We start from the raw sequence: 6,700 nt of genomic DNA on the forward strand, positions 1-6,700 counted from the left end.
GTTGAGGTATATTAGATCACGGACAAAATTTATTTGGTTGACACACTGTCACCAAAACACAGGTGATTCCTTCAGGACTAAGAATTATTGATTGATGTTGTTAATATTTCTGGGCTAAAATGTATGTGTGATGTTCATGATCAAGTTTATATAATGCTGGTCCAAGGCAGTCTGCATATCACAGACAGCCAAGGTATTTAGCTCATGATTATGGGATTTTTGTTACACAGGAGGTTTAAATATAAAATAATAATACTAATTTTGAAGGTCTGCCCAAGTTCACAGTCCCCCACAACTCTTATCTTCACTCAGTTAACTTTGCTATCTGGCCCTTAGATGCAATATAACTGAATAATAGTTAAGCATGGACTCTGAAATCAGATTTCCTGAGGTTAAATTCCGACTTTGCCACTTACTAGATGTGAGATTTTAAAAATTTACTCAGATTCTCCAGAAGGATAAATTAATTTATTTATTTATTTATTTATTTATTTATTTCCTTATTTATTATTTATTTTTTTAGTGAAAAACCAGTGCTTTCAATCGGGGGGGGGGGGGGTTGGGGAGCCTGTAGTGACACATTGGAAATGCTTTGTAATCAGTATATTAAGGAGACATTCATACATTTCAAGTGCTTAATTCTGATTCCAGATTTAAGCTTGTGAACATGACTTTTAAACATACAATTAAAGCTGCTCCTCATAATTTGCTATACTACCAACATGAAATTACAGTTACTTCAGAGCATAAGTTAGATGGTTTAAAGTAAGCCTGTCACATACCTAGAAGACAACTTCCTGTCTCATACATGCAAATTAACTTTTCCACGTCAATGTTTCTTCACTCTAAGTTACCCTGCTCCCGAAGTCACTACTCTGAAGTTTATCATGGTCCAAAGAGAAGGAAAAAAAGTGTAACCAGGACTGATATATATATATATATATTAATATATATATATAAGATGGCACAGCAGAAGGGAATGCAATTCTACAAGTGCAAGCCCTCAAGCAGCAGCATATGATAAACCCCTTCTTTAGAGAGGTATCCTTTCAATCACTGATACCATAGGCCAAATTACATAGCATGTCATCTTCAAGTAACAGTTGAGGCAATAAAATGCAGGGGCATCACAATGAATCCCACTTAACATAACTATAGACCAACACTTCTCTATAAATTAATAAATTCTTTGTCTGATTGCCAATTAAATACAAGTTGTAACTTCATAGCTTAACAATTAAGGGTCATACACTGAAGTCAATACATACACCTAGCACTTCAGCCTGAACTGTTTCATACACAGAGCTGCAATCAATTACAAGGTATGGCCTAACAAATGCTAGGGGAGGTTTTTTTTTAAAGTAGTTTTTACAATATTAAACTTATCTTGCACACTGAAGTTATCATACACACAGGGCAAAATCAGAGCTTTTCTTTTTGAGTTTATTCTTCATTTAACTTTTAAAACACTCTTATAGTTGAATATTAAAACAAAAACAATAGCAAGTAGTGAGCTATGATTATAGTCCTTCACTCATTCACTACTGCATGTAAAATGCCAGCAGCAGTGCTATTCACTGGCTCCATTAGGAGGTCTGACACTGAACACCACCCCTAGGATGATGTTCATCATCCTCATATGCTTCCCCCATTGTAATGGCGCTGTCTTTCCTGATTGGGATCAAAGTCCACCAGTTCTACATGATCCATTTCATCAGTCTCTTCTACTTCTTTCCTCTCAGATAGGAGTTTTTCCAGTAAAGAAAGTTTATCAGGAGAGAGAAAGCCATTCTTGGGGAAGTTTTCCTTAAATTCGATGATTAGGCGACCCTTCTCATATGGTCTACGATAAATTGGCATGCCTTCGTTTAGCACACACTTGATATCCCGATGTTTGACAATCTGACCTGGATGAGAGGTGATGACGATGGTTCAGTTGTCAAGAGTAGATATTGGCTTTTGAAAGCCACACCGGGCTTCAACCAGCTGTATATCCATACACATGAAAAGATCTTCTCCTCATTGAGTAAAAACAGCATGGTCCTTCTGATCTAAAACAATGATAATATCTCCTGGTTCCAGTCCTGGTTCTTGGTCTCTCTCACCATGGAATGTTATCTTCTGGTCATCTTTCACACTTTTGTCAATATGCACTTCTAGAATCTTCTTCTCTCGAAGTATCTTCCTTCCGTTGCAGCTTTTACATCTATCTTTAGGACTGATGCGTTCCCCATGGCCCTAGCACTCCATGCACACAGATTGAATTTGCTGAACCATTCCAGATCCTATCTGATGAGTTCTTATTTGCATTCCAGTACCTCAGCAATTGGGACAACATTCGACTGCTCCTTTCTTACCACCTGGGCCTTCACATTTATTGCAAATCACATTCTTTCGCAGAGCTAGTTTTCTTGTTGTGCCATTATATAAATCTTCTAAGGTTACTGAGAGCTGATGTACAACATTTTTACCTCTCCGTTCTCTCTGCATCCTGCCTCCTCCTCCAAAAAACATACCAAAGATGTCCATGGGGGAGCCAAAACCACCACCAGCTCCACCTTCTTTAATTGCCTGTTCTCCTCCTTTGTCATGTAATTCCCTTTTCTTTGTATCAGAGAGCACTTCATAATCTTGAGAAATCTGTTTAAACTTCTCTCCTTCATTTGGATTATCAGGGTGGTACTTCAAGGCCAGTTTCCTGTAAGCCTTTTTCAATTCCTCCTGGGTGGTATTGGGTTTGACTCCCAAAACATCATAGTAAGTGGTTTCTTTTTCTTTTTCTTTTTCTTTTTTTTTTACTTTTTTAAAAAATTTATTTATCATAGTCACACACACACACACAGAGAGAGAGAGAGAGAGAGAGAGAGAGAGAGAGAGGCAGAGACACAGGCAGAGGGAGAAGCAGGCTCCATGCAGGCTCCATGCACCGGCTCCCTGGGCCAAAGGCAGGCGCTAAACCGCTGTGCCACCCAGGGATCCCAGTAAGTGGTTTCTTTCACCATTTTCTACAGCCAGTGAGAGGGCCAAGGCCGGTGTGGAGGAGAGGGAAGGAGCACGTTGCTGGGCGCAGCTCGGGCAGCCGCTGCTCCTCCGCGTCTCACCAAGTGTTCTGGAAATTCTGCCAATTTCTTCATCTTTAAAATGAGAATCATAGCAGTGTCTACCTAGCAGCTTAAAAAAAAGAGATTTATTTGTTTATTTGAGAGAGGGTCAGTAGGAGAAGGACAGGGGGAGGGGGAGAGAGAATCTCAAGCTGACTCCCCACTGAGTGTGGAGCCTGAGTGTGGAGCCTTGGGGCATGGTCCCATAACCCTGAGATCCTGACCTGAACCAAAATCAAGAGTCAGATGCTTAACCAACTGAGCCACTCCTGGAGCCCTTACCTAGGAGCTTTTTGGTAAGGTTCATATATATTTAAAATTCTTAAAACACCTTAAAACTATGCTCAATAAGTAGTACATACTATTTAAGTGGTGACTTTTTAGTACTCAAATTGAAGGCTCAAGAGAGTGAACTGTTTAAAGCAAATTTGGGATTATTTTGCATGGTTACCTTCTATTTGTTCGATTTACATCAGAGATCCTATTCATTTCAACTTCTAAGCATTCTGATGAAATTGATTTCTAAATCATATCTCTGTAGCCATTTTTTTTTCACAGAAACATCCAATTTTTAGTATTCCTGTTGATCTCATAGTAACTGGATCTTTTTTTTTTTTTTCTTCTTTCATCCACAACTGGTATAGTTCAGATTTACTGTCCTGGTTCTGTTGCCATTGTTTTTATCAAAAACAGTTTTTGTTTTTGTGACAGTTTTATAGTTCACCTCTATATTTAGAGTGCTGTGGTATGATTCTCTGGTTAATGGAAACTAAAAAGTGAGATGTGTTAATACTGATTTACATATATGTTTCCATGCTTTTTTTCCTCTTCTTCAAATTTTAAGGCTAACTTAACTATTTGATTGGGCTGTCCAAGGAATTGGATGCATTGTGGAGGTGAGCAAAAAGTGATCTAATGATTCATTGTGAATCTTCATATATCTCAGCTTTCAGTTTCTGGTACAGGTTACGTTACAGAGATGACAGTAAACAGCTTGCCTGGCAGCAGGGATCTTAAAACTTCCTCTCAGTCCCCTCCCACCCTCACTCACTAGGATGTGCATGCTCACCTCCCTCATGTTATTCCAAGTATCACTAGAGACCACAAGTTCACTAAGCTCTGAAGACAGGTCAGCTCATGCTTTTATGCTCTCACCTCCATATCAATTTGCCTCTTCTGTGGTCAGGGCTTTATAAAATAGATAAAAATTAATTATTTTCTCTCATTCCGTAAGCTTTTTTATGGTATCTACTAATTGCATTTTTTTTCTTTTCTTAACTGTAAGCTGTAGTTAAGTCAGTTACTGATGTTAACTGTTGCTATCAATGTCTCAGATGACCGACCATACAGAAAAGGGGTTAGCTAAGTTTTCTGATGTCTTCCTAAGGACACGTTTGTTTAATGGCTCCATCTGCTGGAGAGAGTGGGCACTGCTTGTTTTTGTTATCAGGTAAAATGTCAAGAGGCAAGGTAGAAAGTTCCTAGATATAGCTGGACATTTTTTAGGGAATTTGGCCGAAAGATGAAACTTTCGGCCACATTTGCAGCATTGTGAGGGACTGAAGAGAGGGAATTTCTGGATTTTTAAGCATTGCAAAATGTCTTCTGTTAATGTGAAGACACTGGCTGGGAAGGATTGAGATCTTGAAAACTGGAATCAGGACATATGGGAAGATTCTAATCGAGCTAGGGACATGAAACCCCAAATTCTATTGCATCCTTTTTGCCAGTAAATGTAGCCTTTCCACTCCCATCCAAGTAGGTTAGCCTTACTTTGCTTGAAGCACCTGTAATGTCCTCACTTAAGTAGATGGTCAAGTGACCAGAAGTCTAACCTGAATTCTGTAAGAGGTCATGTCTGCTCAATTTGCTTACTTGAGCTATTTTACAGATGCAGAATCTTTTTTTTTTTTAAAGATTTTATTTATTTATTCATGAGAAAAACACACACACACACACACACACACACACATAGGCAGATACATAGGCAGAGGGAGAAGCAGGGTCCCTGTAAGAAGCCTAATGCGGGACTTGATCCTGGGACTCCAGAATCACACCCTAAGCTAAAGGCAGATGCTCAACTGCTGAGCCACCCAGGTGTCCCAGACCCAGAATCTTTTAAATTAAAAGTGGGGGGCAAGTCTTTGAGAAATAACTCTATTAAACAGAAAAAAAAATTATATAGTTCATTTTTTTTCCACTCCCCAAAGAGATCTACGACCATTAGTCTTTCATTGAGGGAAGAGAAACAATCAGACTTTTGAAGTGTTATTGGACATTGACTCTGAATGAACACTAATTTCAAGAGACTCAAACCATCATTGTATTATACTGATCAGAGTAGGGACATAAGGAGGTCAACTGATTAATGAAATTGTGGCTTAGGTCAGCCTCATAGGTCTGCCTATTTTCTTCATCTAACAGAGACTTCTCCCTGGGAAAACCCTACAGCTGGCCATGTGGATGCCAGTAGCTTCTTGCTCCTGAACACTATAATCCAAGAACTCCTGGATATATATGTAAAAAAGAATGTATTTCCAAATATGAGAGGAGAAAGAAAGTAAGAAGGGATCATTTCCAAAATATCTGAGGCAAGATTACCAAACAAATGATTCTGAGACCACCGTAGAATCACTTGCTAGACTCTATCCTAGAATCATATGAGCAGGAAATACCCCCATCCCATGCCTTTTAGCGGATGAATGCAAACCAGAATACCTGCACAGTCAGCAGCACTGCCTGAATCCCAAGACCTTGCAGAGTACTTGCAGTACAAAGTGTTAGGTAGTTTTGTGTCCATCCACTGTACACAGCAAATCTTTGGTGATTATTGTCCCATGAAATATTCCGTATTTTCAAGTAGTTTAGTCTGAAAATCGGGCTAATAAATATTCTTATAGTTTTATAAACACTACTGTGCTCATAAAATAAAACTTATTTTCCCCTGGAATATAGTCGTTAACAAGCCGTAATACAAATGCTTTAAGTTTATATACACTATCCAACTCAACATATACAAGTTGGTTTATAATGTTATGATATGATGCACAAGAAAGCTTGTAAGGACATGATCACCATAAAGAGATGAGGATAAACATCATAAAAAAGTTTGTCTCTGAAGCATTTAGCCCTTCATACAAACTCCCTTGGCATTTATAGGATTTTCTTTTTATATCAGTCACACAAGTAGAACAATTCTTCAGTTTTCTCCTGGCACTCAATGACTTACCAATGAAGCCTTCACTGTCTGAGTTGCTGTTTCTTTTTTTTTTTTAATTTTTATTTATTTATGATAGTCACACACAGAGAGAGAGAGAGAGAGGCAGAGACATAGGCAGAGGGAGAAGCAGGCTCCATGCACTGGGAGCCCGACGTGGGATTCGATCCCGGGTCTCCAGGATCGCGCCCTGGGCCAAAGGCAGGCGCTAAACCGCTGCGCCACCCAGGGATCCCTGAGTTGCTGTTTCTTTTGTAGCCAGCTCCTCAGCCACACATCAGTATTTTACTTCTGTGATCACTTAGAGAAAACAATACAGTAAATAATTTTTTTTAGTATTTATTATGTGCTAGAGACTTTAAAAGGCACTAGAAATATAAAA

The 6,700-nt window shown here is 38.9% G+C and overlaps 1 pseudogene; it reads right to left on the reverse strand.

The window, feature by feature from the left end:
• Positions 1–1,586: 1,586 nt before the first annotated feature.
• Positions 1,587–5,901, reverse strand: LOC100684567 (annotated as a pseudogene).
• Positions 5,902–6,700: the final 799 nt, after the last annotated feature.

The sequence above is a fragment of the Canis lupus genome, chromosome 27 (genome assembly GCF_011100685.1).
Source record: "Canis lupus familiaris isolate Mischka breed German Shepherd chromosome 27, alternate assembly UU_Cfam_GSD_1.0, whole genome shotgun sequence".
NCBI lineage: Eukaryota > Metazoa > Chordata > Mammalia > Carnivora > Canidae > Canis > Canis lupus.